Raw genomic sequence first — 20469 nt, forward strand, 5'->3', positions numbered from 1 at the left:
CAGAGAGAAATTCTGAAAATGCTGAACTAGATGGACAAGACTGCGTAGGATGGGCGAGACTAGAACATATGGCACATGACTCGACTTGAGTTGTTTGTGGAGGTCCATTGTTTAACATTAAAGCATCCACTTTCTTTGTCAGGCTATCAATTTTGGCATAAAGATCTGGCGTGACTCCTACCTCATATATACCCCCTTTCTATAGTGGTTGAGGACTTCTTTCACCTCTATTTGAATAGTCCTATTGTTGGGAGTTTTCACACAAGGTTTCAAAGAAATTCCAAGCTTCGACATCACTTTTGGTCATGAATGACCCTCCACTGGTGGCATCAACCATGCGACGATTTTGGGGTGTCAGACCGTCATAGAAGTATTGAACCTGTTGCCACTTTTCAAAACCATGGTGTGGACATTTAAGAAGTAAATCCTTCCATCTTTCCCAACATTCATGAAAGTGCTCACCCTCTTTTTGTGTGAAATTCGTAATTTCTCTACGGAGAGCATTAGTTTTGTGAACCGGGAAGAACTTGTTTAAGAACTTCTTAGACAGTTGGTCCCATGTAGTGATAGACCTAACTCCTAGAGAATTCAACCATGCTTTCGCCTTATCCTTCAAAGAAAAAGGAAAAAAGGCGCAAACGGATCAAATCGTCTGAAAAGTTTTGGAACTTAAAGGTGGAGCAAATGTCTAAGAATTCTTTCACATGATGATGTGGATCCTCCTTATCTGAACCATAAAAGGATGGCAACAATTGTATGACCCCGGGTTTAAGTTCAAAGTGTGCTGTCGTGGTGGCAGGCAACACTATACATGAAGGCGCATTGAATTGGACAGGAGCTGAATAATCTCTAAGAGCTTTAGTTTCATTCTCTTCCGCCATTTCAAATAGGATGTTTCTAAATCTTATACGAAAGGTTCTTTCTATTTCAGGATCGAAAGGTGCTAGTTCTATGTTCAGAGATCTACGTCCTAGCATAAACTATGTTATCAATATAAGAAAGAAAACTAAACTAAGATGCAACCTAAGATGAATATGAATAAAAATAAAAATAAAAGTTATGAATTCCTAAAAATAAGAGAAAGCTATGTAAACGAGAATTGGAAGGAAGAACCCAGAAAAGGTGATGATAAATGTTTGAAGATTTGACAGCTCCTCCTTTTGAAGACAATCTTATTTAGCAACTTCCTTCCTCAATTCCTGTAAACATAAAAAATAAAAATAAATTAAATTTCCTAAAATAATGCTAGAAAAAATCCTAAGCAACGGTTAATTTCTAAAAAAGAAAGTTTCTAATCTTAAAAATAAAAAGCTAAGTTAGTTTCTAAAAAAGGGAAAATTTTCTAAAACTAGAAAATAGAAAGTTACTTGAAAGAAGAATCTAAATCTAAAATTAGAAAATAGAAAATTTCTAAAAAAGCAAGCCTAAAATTAGAAATTTTCTAAAAATTAAAACCTTAATTCTAAAAGTAGAAATTAGAAAAAGTAGAGAATTTAGAAAGGGGTTACCAAATTAGAAGTTTATGTCAGGTCCCTACAAAACAGGAAATAGGTTAGTTTCCAAGAAATAGGTTAGTTTCTAAAAAATTTAACCTAAAGTTAGTAAAAAACCTAAGACTATGAATTATGATAAGAGAGAATCCTAAATCGAATTGGACCGAAACAGTCCCCGGCAACGGCGCCAAAAACTTGGTGTTTTATTTAAACCAACCTGATTTAAATGATTTTAAACTTGCAAGTATACAAATCAGGTGTAGATATGGTACATATTATGAGATCGTTCTCACGAGGACCGGTTGTCACAATTCAAAATTAAAGACTCTTCTTAACTAATCCAACAAATATTTGAGATAGTAATTGAATAAACTAAATAAAAATCAATAGAAAAATAACCAAGAGCAATAAGAAAAATTCAATCAAAGAGAAGACTAGGACTTTCGAATCCACCTCTAATTATCATAAACCTTGTTTTACCTGTTGATTCTCCCTAATTCAGATTGATATCAAAAATAAATAAAGCGCACTCTATGTCCTTGGTCGGGCACACAGAATGTATAATTCCTTAAAGCATATGGATCACATCTTTCCATCCATGGTCAGGCATGGAGAGATGTAGATTCCTGTTTCTTCCTCTATAGGAACCTGTTCATGGTCAGACACAAGCACCTAGATAATGTTCCAAACAACATCCATAACTAGACTTTGGTTAAGCTCCTAGAATGGAGAAGCACAAAACTTTCAATTAAGCATACTAGAGAAAGAAATAAATCAATCAAATTAGGATTAAATCAACAAACAAGGATCATTCAAGTTGGAGGCTTCATCTCAGCCCTAGCTAAGGAATTTAGCTATCCATGTGATCAGTTAAAAAGTAAGAAAAATAACAATGATGAAATGAAAACATCCTTCTCTCTCTTCTTTCTTCTCTTTTCTTCTCTTTTCTTCTCTTTCTCTTCTCTGGATCTGTTCCCTGGCTCTCCCCTTTTCTTGTCTACGTTTTGCATCTTTTCTTATAGCTGATGGAGTGGCTGGAATGGAGAAAATCGGGTTTGGAAAGCTGTCGTATGCGCAACGAAAACCCTTTTCGCAGCAAACTTCTGTACCTGCATAAGTCCCTCATTCTTTGTACTTTATCCGTAAAATCAACGTCTCCTGGGACGTTTTTAGCTGGTCTATATGATGGACGGATCAGATCTTCCATCTGATCGAAGATTGTGGGCCACAACCGCCCGGAAGTTCGCTTTTCGCGGATGTGCGTAAGCCTTCGCACGTCCGGCGCTGTGATACTCGGTGGGCCCCACATAAGCATTTTCAGGGAAATCCAAGCCGTCCATTGGATGCACGACGAAATTTCGGTCAGATATGGATGGTTTTGAACATCCATTGACGTGACCCATAGAAGAAATTACAATAAAATCAATTTTGAACGTTACAGGACAGTCCACTTGTGGCCTCTGTATCTCACACGTGTGCACGTATGGGCACAAACTGTAAACATGGTTTTGTAGCTCTTGAACCCTTCTACACGATGAACGGCTTGGATCGGACGTACATGCTACCGGTGGGGCCCACATCGGTCCGTAAAAACGGATCTTCCGTCCATTACGCGCCGCTGAAACGGAAGTTTCCATTTTTGAAAAGGTAGTCGGGTCAGCGCTGCTGACCGACGCAAGTCGTTTGGTGCTCGGGCAGTGCACATGTGCACTATGCACATGTCACACAAGGTGGGGTCCACTATGATTCTGTTGAGAAATCCAATCCTTCTATCCTATTTCTCATCTTATTTAAACCGTCTAGGTCAATTTTGAAGTATATCCAGATTGTAAGTGGGCCTAAATTTGGAGATTAATGGGCTGATCTGTCAGTTGGCTCACTTCTCGAGATATTCAATGGTTGAAATTTAATAGGTACGGTTTATTTATGGCCTCCAGTGCCATGTATGAAGTTTCGAGTCAATTAGATGGCGAAAACCATGTGATCTTGCATTCTGGACCATTTTCGGGCCTTTTAACGTGAACGGCTTGATTTCCTCGGATCCCTGGCATGTAAATTCTTCATCTTAGTTCTCTGGAGTGCGTCCCTTGCTCTGGTGACTTGGAGTGTCAAATCCATGCTTTGTAGTAGTCTTTTTCCATCAACGGTGATATATATACTATATATAATATAATATATAATACATATAACATAATATATACCATACATAATATATATATATTGCATCAAGGTGTATCCCACACGTGGGGTGGGTCCCACCATCACATGCAATGTGGTGTGGCCCGTCCAATGGATGGATGACGTGGATTGATCCCATGGACCCTAGCTGATGTAGGTACGACAGCTACACAGCTGCCGCTGCTTCATTGCAGCCTAAAAAGAAAAAGAGGGATGGGTCCCACATACAGGCCACCCTCCCCATAAGCATATTATATTAATATATTAAAAAGTAATATTTTATTATTATTATTATTATTATTTTTGCTAGCTAGTACACCCACTGTCTGCTCACACTTCACCGTTGATGTCCAGCGTCTAAGATGGATACAACATAGACATCATGGTGGGTCCCACATAGACGTGGCCCACCTGATGGTATAATATATATATATATATATAATATTTATTATATTATATTTAAAAGAAAGAAAAGGGGTTGGCTGGGTGGTACACTCCACCTTCAGTTCTCACTTCACTGTTAGTTACACCCCACTGTCAGTTAACACTTTACTATTAGCCATCGCCACTGACGGACGGTGTGGCATATACCTCATCAAGGTGGGTCCCACATGGCCCACCTGTTTTGGATCAGCCCGATATTCGTGTTTTCTCATCATCCAGGCCCGCTGGATGGCCTGGATAAAACAGATGGACGGTGTCGATTAAAAGGCATGACAAAGGTGGGCCACACCGTTTTGGATAGATGGACGGGGTGGATTAGAATAAATACATCAAGGAGGGCTCCACCCACACGTGTGGGGTGGGCCACGTCCTATATGGACGGTTGGGATGACATATAAATATCACGGTGTGTCCCACATGGATAGGGTCCACCGGTAGATGGCTTGGATGTAAACATCATGGTGGGCCACACATCTCATCATCATCATTACCATACAAAAAAGAAAGAGAGAAAGAAAAAAGAGAGATCGGATGGTGATGGAGGGACCCCGCCACTATGGGCCCTCCATGATCACAATACATACATAAAAATAGGTCTTATCACAAGTGGGTCTTCTAATAGAAAATCAACAGTGGATCACCCACCTATCGCACTCCTCCTTGGTCCCTTGGACTCCTATGCTCTTTGCCTTCAATGGTGGAGTTGATGATCCAAGGGTTGGATGGTGATGATTGAGGGGGGTAGGAAGTGGCCACACCTATCTCTCTCTTGGAGGGCTTGGACATTGGATCTCTCCTTGGGTTGCTTGGAATGAGAGAGAAATGAGAGAGAGGGGTGATGGATTGATAAGGGATGTGTGAGAGATGATGGGGTGATGGGGAGTGATGGGTGTGTACTTTGTTGTAAGAGGAAGTTGACTTTAAGTAAGGTTGTGTAAGAGATGGATGGGTTGGGTTGCTTGTACTTAATTGATGGATTGATGTGATGTTTTGTAGAGATCCTCTCGGAATTGCAACATGCGGTATTTTCTTTGAACTGAACGCGGGCCCACATCTCCTGGCCCGGGTATCAGATTGGTGCGCGAGTCGCGACATTGGAACCACGACGACGGCGCGGTCGTTAAGGTACAAGTTTCGGGTCGAGATGACTTCGGTATGCAGGACTCGGCCTAGGATCACGCACAAACATCGGATATAGGTCGAGGGTTGCCGGAATTCAATCAGGAGGACCGCGAAAGCCTACGAAATGGTATGGTCTAGGATACGGGTCTTATACTATCCATGGTTGAACTCGGGTCTCAGTACAAACTTTTTCAGGACGTTACACTCTCTCTTGCCGATCATTCTAATGACCTGCTTTTCCAACAATAGCGCACCTTTGACACTTCTCCACTGCTTGCTATGTCATGGCCCAGATTTTGAGTATCGATCGCGCATCCCAAACCCAAGTCCCACATCGCGACTTGTACACTAAGCGTATGAGAACTAGTAATGGTCTATTCTCTTGGGACCTTAATTTAATATAATAATTAACTCGCCCATTTAAAATCATCTTCAACACAATCAACATGCTTTCATACATATAATAGAGAAGTTAGCCGATGATTGTGGCATATATTTTACGATCTTCGAACTAATAAGTTTATTTCGATATTTGGGCAGCCTGTTTGGCGGATCCAAATATGATGGACGGTCATATGATATGTTAAAAATAGAAAATCTTGATGGTTAATACTTTGATCATGTATGTAGATGGATGTACGGTCAATTTTATAAATGGATGACCACAAATGGATTTTTTGAGTAATCAAGAGGTAGAACATATATATCGTTAGATTCAAGTGATTTGTTCACATGTATAAGTTCCTTATATTATAGTTTTAATGTTTTGTTAAGCATATTCATACGTGGTGAATAAGATAAACAGATTAATATCTTGATTTGATACGTGTACGAGCATATATAGAGATCAAGTAGTTAGTTTACTATGATCAGGTGGTCTAAGCTCAAAGTGGACAGTCAGATATCTTTACCTAGTGGTGAATAGTTAACTGAATGGTTGGTTATGATGAATAAGTGAAAATAGTTGGATATATGATGACTATGTCTTAAAAATCAACGGTTGGATGACTTGATATATGGATGAAGATTATTCCCGACGATCAGATTTCTATTAGTGAATAAAGGTAAGGTTAGGATAAACAAAATTGATGACATACACATATATATACTAAATTAAATTTCATGATAACACTTGAGAACTTTCAATGCTTGAGTATTGAAAAGTTTGGAGAGTTACAATCTATCCTTCTTAAATAAAATTTTATCTCCGAAATTTAATTACTTCTATAATTTATATTGATTCATATGTTTAAGCTTTCACTATATTTCTTGTGAGATAGATATATATGTTTATGTGTGCGTATAATTGATTGCACGAAACCGGGACGCTATAATCTACCCTCCTTAAATGAAAATCTCGACCTCAAGACTTATATGCATATATTTATATTATTTATTTATGTATTTAATTTTGTGGCATTTCACACATTAGTTCCACCACTATGTAGAGTAATTTTTTTTTCTTAGTGTTTGGAGCAATATGAAAAAACGGTTATAATAGGGCAAATCATAATCCATTGAACTCTTGCCTAACTAGGGTGGTGCGTTCTTTGATATCATCTGTTCTAGGTGAGTCTTGAATTTCTACTTGATCAGGGCATTAAGTTTATTGGTAAGTGCTTGGGATTTGGTATTTTGATCAAATCACTTATAATTTGCTTGAATATGGTTTCGTAAGTTCGTGGTCTCGATCGTTCTAGGTCCTTAGGGAATAACATGTACTTTTTCATTCCACCATAAAAGTACCATAGGTTTCATAAAAGATAGGTTCAAATGGTCTATCCCTTTTTGAACCTAAGCTTTAGTGTTATCATTTATATGAATAGTTGTAATTCAAAATAGTTTTATATTAACAGCCTGTTATTCTTGGAGCTGTAATTTTTAAACTATATATTCGATTTATCTAAAATTTTAAACCTAAGTGACTTATTCCCGAGACTCCAGAAAAATATTTAAAGTAGGATTTCACAATTTGGAGAGTGTTTAATTCCTGTGAGGTGCAAAAAGACTTGCTAGCCAGCAGCAATTTTCCCATAAATTTTCCGGTTCATATAAAATCAACTGCTAAAGTCCAAATTTGCCCAGTTGAAATACGTTGGGATGCATACTAGCAAACCTCCCTCTAATGTCTGGTGGCATGTTTTTTGTTTCCCGGACTTGACCACAAACATACAAGGTCCCACGCTTGTGGTACCGTACCTTCTTTACCGGGCATTCCACTTTGTGGGGTAGATCAGTACCATGAAAACATAAGACCCCATCATAAAGATCACCTGGGACAAAAGTCAGGCACTTTTCTGGTGAATAACACACCATTGTAATCAATGTACATCCGATGGTCCAAGGAAACATAAAAGGTGCCGGCCACCTACTGAGCAGATCAACCTGATTTAGAAAGGGTGATCTTTGTAGTGGATCCTACTATATTCATGGCACGATGTCCTCCACAAGTGGCAATTTTGGGATGGATCGCAAGTTGTGGTACTTTACCTGCATGTGGCAATTTTGGCATGGATCGCAAGTTGTGGTACCGTTACCTGCATGTGATGTCCTCCGTCTGTTAGCCATACCTTTTTAAAAATAAAAAATAAAAAAAATACTCCGTCTGTTAGCCATACCTGCATGGTCATTGTCACAACGACAAATTTTGTTCTTGGCCATTTCTCGGACAGGAAATTTCTCAGGAGTTCTTTAAATTTTGAAGTTTTTCAGGAAGTATTAATAAATATTTTAAAAATATTTATTATAAATTAATAAATAATTTTAAATTTTTAATATAAGTTATAACAAAGTCCTTAGAATTTTTACTAATTTTCTGTTAATATCACGATATTATGGCACCAAAATTCTTCTGAGAAAATCTCACAATAATATCATTTAGTTTATTTTTCTCAATATTAAAAATATATTGGCAATATTTTGCCACACTAATCATAGAATCTCAATGTTTGAAGATCATTTAGTGTGTGTATATATATATATATATATATATATGCTCACCTGCGCACCTACGTGCACATGTGTCATGGGCGTCTAATCCAAATGGTCTATGTGAAGTGGGATCCTGTGAAACTCCAAGGGACAAATTTTCACCATGATCTAAAATTCTGGTGGGCCATAGCAAAGAGAAATGAAAATCAAGGGAGGAAACTGTTTTCATTTTTCATGGCCCACCAAAGTTTTGGATCAAAGTAAAAATTGGGCCCGGGGAGTTTAATGAGGTACTGCTTCACGTTGACCATTCAGATTTTGGAGTCACATTGCGTATGATGAGTTCTAAAAAAAGTTCACACAAGTTCTGTGGGAACTTGTGCGTAGGGGTGTACGTGGACTAAGCTAGCTCGGTTAGCTCGCTCAACTCGACTCGAAAAAGCTCGAATCAACTCGGTTCGAAGCTGAGTTTGAGCCGAGTCGAGCTGATTTTTTGAGCTCGAAAATGAGTTTGAGCTGGCCCCAGCTCGACTTAACTCGGATCGAATCCAGCTCGAATCGAACTCGGATCGAACTAGTTCTATGACTCGGTTACTATGCTGTTGATGTAGCTCACCAAGTGTTTGATGAAAGGACTCAACGAAGTGTGGCCGGTGGCAAGGAAGGTATGTACATGAAACAAATACCCTTTTTTTTTTTTTTTTAGTTTTTATGTTGCTTAGGTGTTTGATAAAATATCTGTAAAACCATTGCTTCCGTTTTACAAACAATGAGATTTTGAAGATGCAGTCCAGGTGTTTGTGGAAATGCTGCAATGGCGAACTCAGCTCAATCTTGGCTCAAACTCGGCTCAAACTGGCTTGAGCTGCTGACTGAACCGAGCCGAGTTGAGTTCGAGCTGAGGTCAGCTAGTGGCCGAGCCGAGTCGAGCTGAGGCCAACTCAACTCGGTTCAACTTGATGTACACCCCTACTTATGCGCACCTGAGTCGACCATATGTAAGTGATACTGGGCAAGATAGAAATATCTTCATGGGCTGCACTACGTACCCTTTTTAGGTGGCATGTCAAACCATATTTAGCTTTCTGGTTGTAATAACATTTATTTAAACCTAAATACATATAATTGTATGATAAAAATATCATAATTACCTTCATTTTCTATTTGAAAGAGAATAAATACTCTACCAAAATTCAAACTTATTTTATTCATGGAAACTCCGTGAACCCACCATGATGTATGAGTTATATATATCTAAGCTGTCCATTCATCTTTTTAAGAACATTTTAGCACATGAGTCTAAAAATGAGGCAAATGTAAAACTCAAGTGGGCCACACCAAAGAAAGCAGTGGGTTCAATAGCGGTGTCATTATTCCCATGACTTCCTGTGATGTGGTACACCTAAGCTTTGGATCTACCTCGTTATTTGGTCCATTCCTTTAAATAATCTGAGAAAATGAATAAATGGTGTGGATATACTGCATAGATCATGGTGAGGCCACATAGTCTACTTTATTTTTCTGAATCAAGATCCACCGAGAAGTGCAGATGTCAAACATCATGTATTAAGTACTATTGACATTTATCATTGTATTTAATAAACGCTAAATTCAGGAAAAATGTTAATAATTACATTGAAACAAACAGGGCATAAGGATACAGTGGTAATGCTCTATAATTTATTAGTAAATGAGTAATGAATATCAATCCAAAGTAAAGCAGGCAATTCCACCTTAGCTTTGCATGTAAAGTACTCACCATGGTTAGATATACATGGATGTAAATTATCTTATGTGTTCCATCCACACTGTCCACCCATTTTTCAATATCATTTTAGGGCATGATCCCAAAAATGAAGAAGGTCCAGAGCTTAATTGGCCACACCATAGAAAGCAGTGGGACAATGACAGTCACCATTGAAACCCTCTTAGGGTCCACAGGGATTTTATTTGCCATCCAACCTGTTCATAAGGTCACGCAGACACGAAGGAAGGGAAAACACAAATATGAGCTCAATCCAATGCTGATGTGGATTGAAAGAAGTTTTCAATGGCAAGCGCTCAATCCCTAGTGGTTTCTATGGTGCAGCCGATTTCTGACTTTGGGTCCATGTTGTAAATTTTTTGTCACATATTTCATAAAATGATCTTACAAGATGGACGGATGGTACAGGTAGGACCCATGGAACTATGCGAGGGTAACACACCTTGGCCGTCCAATAATTTCTAAGGACTGCCAGGATCTGATAGGTGTAATGATGTGAGTTTTAGAATCCAAACAGGCCCTAACTTAACAGGGATGTGCAGCTCAATCAGTATGAATGCTTACGTATGAAATTACAATTTGGTCATTAAACCAAATAAGAATCATAACAGGTAAAAGAGTACAAATAAATGATCGATGAACGGTCACATGCGCTAGGAATGCATGTAGTTACCGTACATTTGAGCTGTGGGGCCCAACATAGTACAACGGGTGAGATTCCTTATGTCCACCACCGTACATAACAGGAATCACCCCGTCAAAAAGCTTAGATGGGACACACCACGGTAAGAAATGTACAGTCATGCCTACTAATATATTCAGTTTTTGTGGCTCACTTCAACTTTGATATGCTTTGAGTCAGTCCCTTAATTATAATTGGTGCTCACATGATTACTAGGATAAATGACGCATGAATGATGAATTTAGATCCTTTGCTTGTCATAAATAAGAAAAATCTTTTTGCTGCAATGTTATTGGGCTACATTTTTACAGACTCCGTTTAACATACCAATGTTTACAACATTAGCAATAGTGTGGATCAATCACAATGCATAAAAAATAGAAAAAACTTATTTATGGCAAGCAAAGGATCCAAATTCATGGACCCATTACAATACAGGAAAATAAGATAAACCTGTTCTTGGCAAGCAAAGGATTCATAATTAACACGGTGGACAACACTTTTCATTTAGAAGTCGAGACGAGGGACATTTCCTCCTCCCAATTTCCCTCAATTTTCACTTGGTGTGGCCCACCTAAGTTATGGATCAGGCTGGATATTGATATCGAGGCCTAACATCAAGGGCTGCATGTAATGGACAGTTTGTATGGTACTTACACATTACAGTGGGCCCCACAGCTTGAATGTACAGTAATACACATGAGGAACTAATAGTAGAGAATCCAAAATGGAGAACGTACCAGTGCACTAAGTGCACGGTAAAACCTTCCCAACGACCTAGTTGAATTTTGCACACAGGAGCACGGATCTGATTTTCCATTAGGTCGTGCCCGATCTGCAGCTCACCTTGAGAAAACCTCATGAATGGGATGATCCCAATAGTCTGATAAACCGCGTACAAAAATGGATGTCCAACTATTAATCCCAATCATCCATTTGGTACCTAGCAAGCAGAAGAAAAAAAAAAATCTATTTGGTGGGCCCGAACTTGATTGGTTATGGTTCCAAGAAGCCACCTTGTCAGACTAGGTAAGTATGGATGGTTAGTTATCCCATCAACTTGATTAGTTGGTAGTGGCCTACCATGAGTAGGTTCGACTGAGTAGACGTTTGTGTGATGGTATGGATGGCCACCTGTCCAAATGCTATTAAAGTGTGTGAGAAACGTCAACTTCTTTTCTGCTGCATCTGCCCCATGAAATTATGATGCAACCCTATTTCAACTAATCACAGTCCACTTCTTTTAAGAAGTTTTAATAATAATAATGAAAATAACATCATCATCATCATCATCATCATCGTTATTATTATTATTATTATTATTATTTTACGAGATAACGAAAATTTAAAAAGGGACCGGATAAGTTAGAAAATTATTTCTCCCCTTGGAAGTCATGAAAAGTTTAAGGATGAAGTTTGGCTCAGCCGCAACACTTAGGTCATGGATTATCTGGGTCAACTTCATGAAAGCAAAACACGCAAGGGACTTAAATGAAATGCCTCTGGCTTACTCTCTTTTCTGGGAAAGTCATTGAGCAGTATCTTCCCTAACAATATATGTTTTGCCTGTTGGGGTTAAGGCAGAACTAATGTCTAGATCCAAAACTGGTTGGTCTGGGTCCTTCAAAGGATCACTGCAGTAGGCCCATTTCCTGAACATATGAAAAATCTAACCATGGAAGAAGTGATTCCGGAAGAGGGAGGCCTTCATCAGTCATGCTGGCTTCTTTGCTCCAGCCCTCAGTGCTTCATGAAATTGAGCAGAAAAACTTCATCCTGTCTAGAAATGATGATAGATGTGTGTGATGTTCAAATTAATCAGGAACCTTTCAGTTAAGTCACCTTGGGAGAGCTTGAGAAGCAGAAAACCTAAGAAAGACTGAGCGAAAAGGGTCTGGCATGAAGAATATTTGTTTTCTCCTGGAAAGCTCTATCAAGTGTAGTCCCAGTGGACTCAGCATTACAGAAGGTTGGAGTTCAACTTGCATAATATTGTTGTAGTTGTTGTGTTATGAAACAAAACAACTTCAATTTCATAGGAGCATGCGAGGATATAGACCAACTTTTCTCTATAGAAAACCTAGCTAGATTGGTTGGAGCAATTTTGGTAAGTTGTTCAATGTATCTGTCATTGAAAATCAACCATTGGTGATGTGCCTTCAACAATGGTTCAAGCTTGCTAAATCATCATCGCGTGCCAACATCCTCAGAGGCCCCAATAATCCTATCATCTTGTGGGAAGTGTGGTATGCTAGAACAGGTCAAGCTTTGAAAACCAATCAGTGAATATTGAACAAGTTATTACTCAGCTTGGCTGATAGTTAAAATCAATTGGAAATTATCTCATAATTACTTGAAAAGGAACTCCCTCAGATAACCTTGCTTTCCATATAGTGGGAATTTCTAAAATCAGCCACATCAACCTAGCCCTAACGCTATCTGTGAAGTGTGTTGTCCTAAGGAGGGATTGTAAGATTTCTATTAAGTACACCTACATAATCAATGGCTCAGATTGATCAAATTTATTGACTGTTGGATATTTAAACTGAGCATATATATATGGGTGGGCTCATAAAATTTGAGATCGGTTTAGAAACGTAAAGGATGGTGCACTTGGACGTTGCTACATATTTAGAATATTTTAGATAGACATGATATACTTTTAGAGCTAGCATTTTAGTGAAACAGGGACCTACGCAAAGACAAACACTCATAGTGCGGAGACTCTTAAAGGAGGGAAAATTATGATAGGTTAACTAACTACTTCAATACCCCTTTTTTCTTTTTTTTTTTTGTTAGTATGAATCTTGGTCACCCTACCTACACATATATAAAAATCATAAATTTCAACAAAAATGGAAAATGTAGCAGATCACGGTATAATATCATTATTGAGTGTCAAATATGAGATTAATGTAATGAGGATCATTGATTCAATGTATTGAATTAAATTTTCAAAAGACTCATTGTTTTTTTTTTTCCACTGCATTTCAACATAGCAATCTAATATGGATGGGTCAAGCTAAATGTGGATTGATCTTCTTGAGGCAATCTGGGGGTTGGAGGTGGAAGGGGCTATTGTAAGGATCATGTTTGAAATTTGATTTTTGCCTTCACAATTTCCATGACATTGTTATCAACACATACATGGAAGATAGGGCCTTGCTTGATGGAATCAATTGATTCTAGAAGCTAAATTTAACTCACATTGTAATTGAAAGTGACTTTAAAGTTGTGGTGAACAACTTCATATCCAAGGAAGTCCTGCCATGGTTAATCTAATATGTTTGGGTGGCGATTAAGGAAAAGCTTCAATCATTAAACTTCATATTGATCATCTCGTGCAGGAATGTAACTCAGTGGGGAACAACCTCACTTGTATGGGCAGTGCAGGTGCCTGAAATAAAACTTATTCTCAGACCCCGAAGTTGCCACCAGAAATGAGAGGTTGCCTATGCATGGACAAGATGGGGCTAGGAGCCATTAGATGTTAACAACATGTGTTTGGCATTGTATATTTCGTTTATATGTTCATATATTGGCCGTTGTCCAGGATCTTTTTAGCTGGTTGGCAGCATAGGTTGAGGTCATATATAGGGGCTAGCATGAACGCTTTGAGAGCAGACACTTCTCTCATCTTGGGGTGGTGTTTTCTCCAGATTTCTATTAGATACTTTTGGGGTATGATAGAGCCCTGACCGAGCAAGGCGTATTTTTATGTTTTCATCCAATAAATACTTCAGTGCCCCTCCACCCCTCCCTCCCCAAAAAAAAAAAAAAAAAAAAAACAGAAGTAATAGCAGGAGTAAGCCCCACCTCAGATAGGACATGGCACAAATGGTCCACAACTCCAAACAATCCAATAAATGTATCTTTGTTGAATGCAAACTATTGCCTTTTCTTTAACACCCACTTGTAGGCCACTAATTGAATGGTTAGGATCGAGGAACCATAATGGCTTTGGACAATCCAAGATGAGGTCCCAATAGGTGGCTGCCAAAATCGACACCTTCCATGTCTATTGTAGGAAGATATTACTGAAATGATTTTATTAATTTGGATTTGAAAGATGACCAAAACTAAATATATAGTTCAAAACTTATTGAAATAAAAGGTGCTATTTCATTTTTTGGGATGATATAGATAGTGTAATTTGTCACATATATATATAGACCTCAATTATGACTAATTTTCAGAAAGTCGTATGGCGGGTGTGTGGTGGAAGAGGGAGGAAGATAGCCAACTTCTTCCTTTAAGATAATCCCTAAATCCTCGGGATAACAAAAAGTCTCTAAAAGGAGAATAAAATTGATAATCATGAATATTGTCTATTTGCATTGTCCTTAGCCTAGGTTTTACAATTATCTTAAATATTGAACATTCCAAAAATAGTCAACTTAATAGAAATATTAAAGAAATCTAATACTATGGTAATTTTCCTCAAAACAGGGATGGTAAGTTATTAGTAAACTATTCAAATCCTAAAACAACTAAAAATAATACAATTGTGACTTACTAAAAAAATAATAAATTTTATTTTATTTTTCAGCAAGAAAGAATTTAATTAGAAAAAGAAAAGGGAGCCCAAAGACCATTACATCGAAAGCATACAACTAGTAAGATGGGTGAAACTGCCCAAAGAATGACGATATTGCTTCCCTCCCTTTTACATCAATCTACTTTTGCTTCCTTCTATGTGGTCAGTGCAAATGATCAAGGGAACATAAATTGCAACACTTCATCACCGCACCAAACATTGTGCTAAAAGCTAGCATCCATATTTCATTGCCTATATCAATTGTAATTAACTCCTTGAAGAAACTTGCTTCCATTAGCGCTTTGTATTACTGGAACACACTAGCATTATAATCTTGGCTTACTCAAAATTGACCCTTAAGATGATTGAACATTACGGTGCCATTAGTGAGTAATAATAACCTTTATCACTGACTAGGATGTAGAGCTTATTGATGACTTTCAAACAACATATTATATGCATGAGATTCTGCTCAACTTTGTTCTACATCACATCCCTTTTTCTATTTGCATTGTCCTTAGCCCTAGGTTTGTCAATTATCTAAAATATTGAACTTTCCAAAAACAGCCAACTTACTAAAAACAGTAATGATAGTTAATACTATGCTAACTTTTCTCAAAATAAAGATGGCAAGTTATTGCTAGGCTATTCAAACCACTAAAACAACTAAAAGTAACAAAAATCATGACCTACTAGAGATAGTAAATTTCAATTTTTCAACAAGAAAGAATTTAATTAGAAAAATGAAGGGGCTCCCATTACACAAAAAGCATACGATTAGTGAGATAAGATGGTTGAAACCACCAAAAGAATGTCAAATATTACTTCCCACCCTTTCACATCAATCTACTTTTGCTTCCTCGTTTCAACTGGCAGACTGAGTGGAGATACCTCGTTTCAACACTTGAGGCCTTCGCATCGATCCCTAGCGGGGGTGGCTAACATGGAGTGTGTGTATTGACATGGGTGTGTACTACCAAGCTAACCCAAAATTTTTTTAAAAAAAAAAAAAAAATCTACTTTTGCTTCCTTGTATGTGGCCAGCGTGAATGATCAAGGGAACGTATATTGCAACACTTCATCAGTGCATCAAACATTGTGCCAAAAGCTAGCATCCATTCCATTGCCTATATCAATTGGAAGTCCTTCAAGAACTTGCTTCCATTGAAGCCTTGTTTGTGGAACACAATAACATTACCAATCTTGGCTTAAAACTTAGAATTAACCCTTAAAATGATTCAACATTACGACACCATTTTGGGGCAATATTCTTTGTCATTGATTAAGATGTAGAGCTCATCGGTGGCTTTCAAACAACATATTATATGCTTAAAACAAATAACAAGTTACAAAACGATGGCCATCAGTAGGTATGCTTTCTAGCCCGATTTCTTTTAATCCTAGCCCTCTATGAGATTGTGCTTGACTTTGTTCTACATCAGATTCATTTGTCGATGTGTTTGTGTTATCCTTACCTATAGGTTTATCAATTATATAAAATATTAAACTTTCCAAAAATATTAAACTTATTAAAAATAGTAAAGACGTATAATACTATGCTAACTTTCCTCAAAACAAAGATGGTAAGTTATTATTAGACTATTTAAACTCTAAAACAGCTAAAAATAACAAAAATCGTGACTTACTAAAAATATTAAATTATAATCTTTTTTAAGTAAGAAAGAATTTACTTATAAAAAGCGAAGGGGGCCCGAAGGCCATTACATCAAAAGCATACAGCTGAGCAGATAAGAAGGTGAAACCGCACATCAATCTACTTTTGCTTCCTTGTATGTGGCCAGTGTGAATGATCAAGGAAACGTATGCAACAACACTTCATCACCGCACCAAAAATTATGCCGAAAGTTGGCATTCACTCTATTGCCTATATCAATTGCAACTTCTAAAACAGCCGTGCTTCCATTGAAGCTTTGTATTTGTGGAACACAATAACATAACTAATCTTGGCTTAAAATTGAGAATTGACTCTTAAAACCATTGGACATTACAATACCATTTGAGGATATGACTTTCAAACAACATATTATATGCATGAAACAAATAACCAATTACAAATTAGCTATGACCATCGGTAGGTATATTACCCTAAATCAAACTTTCTAGCCTAATTTCTTTTGATCCTAGTCATTTATGAGATTGTGCTCAACTTTATTTTACATTGGACCCTTTTGTTTGTTTGCATTGTCCTTAATCCCAGGTTTATCAACTAATCTATTCCAATATTAGTTAACTTATTAAAAATAGTAAAAACATCTAATATTATTCTAAGTTTCCTCGTAACAAAGATGGTAAGTTATTGCTAGACTATTTAAACTCTAAAACAACGAAAAATCATAAAAATCATGACTTAATAAAAATAGTAAATTTTAATTTTTTTTCAATGAGAACAAATTTAATTAGAAAAAGAAATGGGACTAGAAGGCCATTACATTGGAAGCATACAGCTGGTCAGATAAGATGGGTGAAGCTGCTCAAAGAAGGATAAATATTGCTTCCCGCTATTTCGCATCAATTTACATTTGCATCCTTATGCGTGGCCATCATGAATGATCAAGGGAACGTAGATTGCAACACTTCATCACTGCACCAAACATTGTACCAAAGGCTAGCATCCATTCAATTGCCTATATCAATTGCAATTCCTTGAAGACCCTTGCTTCCATTAAAGTTTTGTATTTGTGGAACACAATAGCATCACAAATCTTGGCTTAAAATTGAGAAATGACCCTTAAAATGATTGGACATTATGACGCTATTTGAGGGTACCCTTTGTCATTGCCTAAGCTATAAAGCTCATCGATAACTTTCAAATAATATATTATATGCATGAAACAAATAACCATTTACAAAGCTATAGCCATCGGTAGGTAAAGTGCGTGATAGATCTTAACTCGAACTTTCTACCCCGTTTCTTTTAACCCTCGCCGTCTATATGAGATTGTGCTCGACTTTGTCCTGCATCAGACCTGACACTTGAAAAATTAAACTCGTCATGGAGTTTAGAATGATTGTAACCCATCACGATGATCCACATTTATAGCGCATTTATTTTGACTCTAATAGTATTTGATGATGAAGGCCCACACATCAAATTAGAATTTCATTCATACAGCAGAACTTAAAAAACAACATTTTACCTTTGTCTTTGCAATCCTTGGTATTTGAGCATTGACATCCCCCTCTTCTGTAAAAATGAGCCGCTTCCGTTTTTTGCCCTCGACTAATTGAAATTCCCAGCTGGTGCTTTTGGGGTGAAATGACCCGAATATCTTTGTATGTGAATTTGAGAATTGTGGGGGCCATATAATCTGTCATGACATCCAAATCATTAGGTGAGCCACAAGATAAAAATAATGTAAAGCACCCAAAAACATCCAAATTCTCATGTGGCCCATTTGATGATTGGATTGTCCTGATCTTTCAATTCATCCTACCATCATGCTGGGTCGTGTCTGTTAGATGGTTTGGATGTCATGGACACACAACGTGGGTTGTTGTGGGCCTCGTAATTCTTGACTTCACCAACTTCAGAGAATTAATGAGGGTGTTTTGATCGTTTCACCCGATAAAGCACCTCCTCAAACTGTGAATAAATCCAGAGATTGTTTGTTAAAATTAGAGATCCTGAGGAATTTGGCGACAAATATCTTTAAACAGGATATTCCCTGCAATATATATATATATATATATATATATATATATATATATATATATATATAAGATGGTAAAAATCATATGTAGGAAACCATACAAATTTTTTTACTTTTTTTTTTACACACGCACCCAACACACACACCCACACACCGTACGTAGTGGGATTTCACCACCTATGGGTCTCGAACACAACACCTCGTGTTGAAACTCCTCAGAGTCTAGCAAACCATACATTGCTAATGATTATTTAAGGTGTAATATAGCCGTTGAATGATTCCAATCAGTCTCACCCATCGCTAGTCAATGGATTTCAAAGATGTAGCGCTGCTGGGAAGATATCTGGTTCTCAGTTATCATTAACGGTAGAAGTTTCGGTCTCTTCAACTCTTCCTGGGGTTTGAGGCGGGGGGACCCGCTCTCCCCAGCCATTTTCATTCTTGCGGCGAAAGTTTTCAGTAGGGGTCTATCTAACCTCTTCTCATCGGGCTGCTGCCAACCCTTCAAGCTTCCCCATCAATGCCCCATCATCACCCACCTTTTCTATGCTGACGATGCAATATTATTTCTCAATGGCAGGTTATCCAACATGCGCATGTTGCTCAGATTCATCACTCAATATGAAAATGCTTCCGGTCAAAAGGTGAATTCTTCCAAGTCGTCTTTCATTGTCCTGAAAAAATGCTCTAGAACCAAAGTCCAGAAGCTCAGCAACATTACTGGCTACAACCAGGCTTTTCTCCCCGCTATGTATCTTGGAGTGCCACTATCCAAAGGGAGAATTCCGGCCCCCAGCTTCAACAGCTTGTTCGAAAGATTGCTCGTAGAATTGATGGGTGGAAAGCAAAGCTTCTGAACCAAGCATCAAAACTGGTCTTAATCAAGCACGTTCTATCTAGCATTCCCATCCATATGCTTGCTGCTATCAACATCCCAAAATCAGTGTCCAAATCTATCAATAGGGCGATTGCTAACTTCTTTTTGGGGATCTTCTGATAAAGGTAATAGGAGGCACTGGGTTAATTGGTAGTCGGTGTGCATCCTTGTTCTCGAAGGAGGTCTGGGCATCAGATCCTTCGAGGACATCTCTCGGGCGTTCAGAATCAAGATGGGTTGGCTTCTTCTGCTGGGCAGGTCTTTATGGGCTAAGTTCACTTCGGCCAAGTATTTCCAGAAGACCATTGCCTCAAATGGTGTTAATGGCCAGCTCTCCTCATCTTCCTAGAAAGAGATTTTCAAAGTGTTGCAGTTTACAATCAGCCACTCCAGATGGCTGATCGGGAAAAGAAATATCAATGTGGAACCATAATTGGTCTGGCTGTGGTTTGTTAGCAGGCGCCACTGACAGAGCCATCCCACAACACCTGAAAGAAGCCACTGTTAGAGATTTCTTCCACCTCCTTGCTGCTAGAAATCTATCTAAAATTAGTCCCATTATCTCCCCTCAAGCGATGCGTTCAATCACTGCTTCTCCTCCTCAGTTTTCCAACAGAAAAGATCGAATGATATGGGACCTCTCTGCATCCGGAAAGTTCACTGTTAAGTCTGTGTGGAATGAAGTCAAGCCCCGCCTTCCTCATCTTAGTTGGCCTAAATGGGTTTGGTCTAAGGCTCTCCCTCCTAAGATGAGTGTTTTTGTCAGGAA

General features: G+C 38.0%; 1 non-coding gene across 1 annotated transcript; it reads left to right on the forward strand.

Moving 5' to 3' along the window:
• Nucleotides 1–395: 395 nt before the first annotated feature.
• Nucleotides 396–502, forward strand: LOC131244983 (small nucleolar RNA R71). The gene has a single exon (XR_009170747.1). It is a non-coding gene; the product is annotated as a small nucleolar RNA R71 (small nucleolar RNA).
• The last annotated feature ends 19967 nt before the right edge of the window (nucleotides 503–20469 follow it).

This window comes from Magnolia sinica, chromosome 4, assembly GCF_029962835.1.
Source record: "Magnolia sinica isolate HGM2019 chromosome 4, MsV1, whole genome shotgun sequence".
In the NCBI taxonomy this organism is placed as follows: Eukaryota; Viridiplantae; Streptophyta; class Magnoliopsida; order Magnoliales; family Magnoliaceae; genus Magnolia; species Magnolia sinica.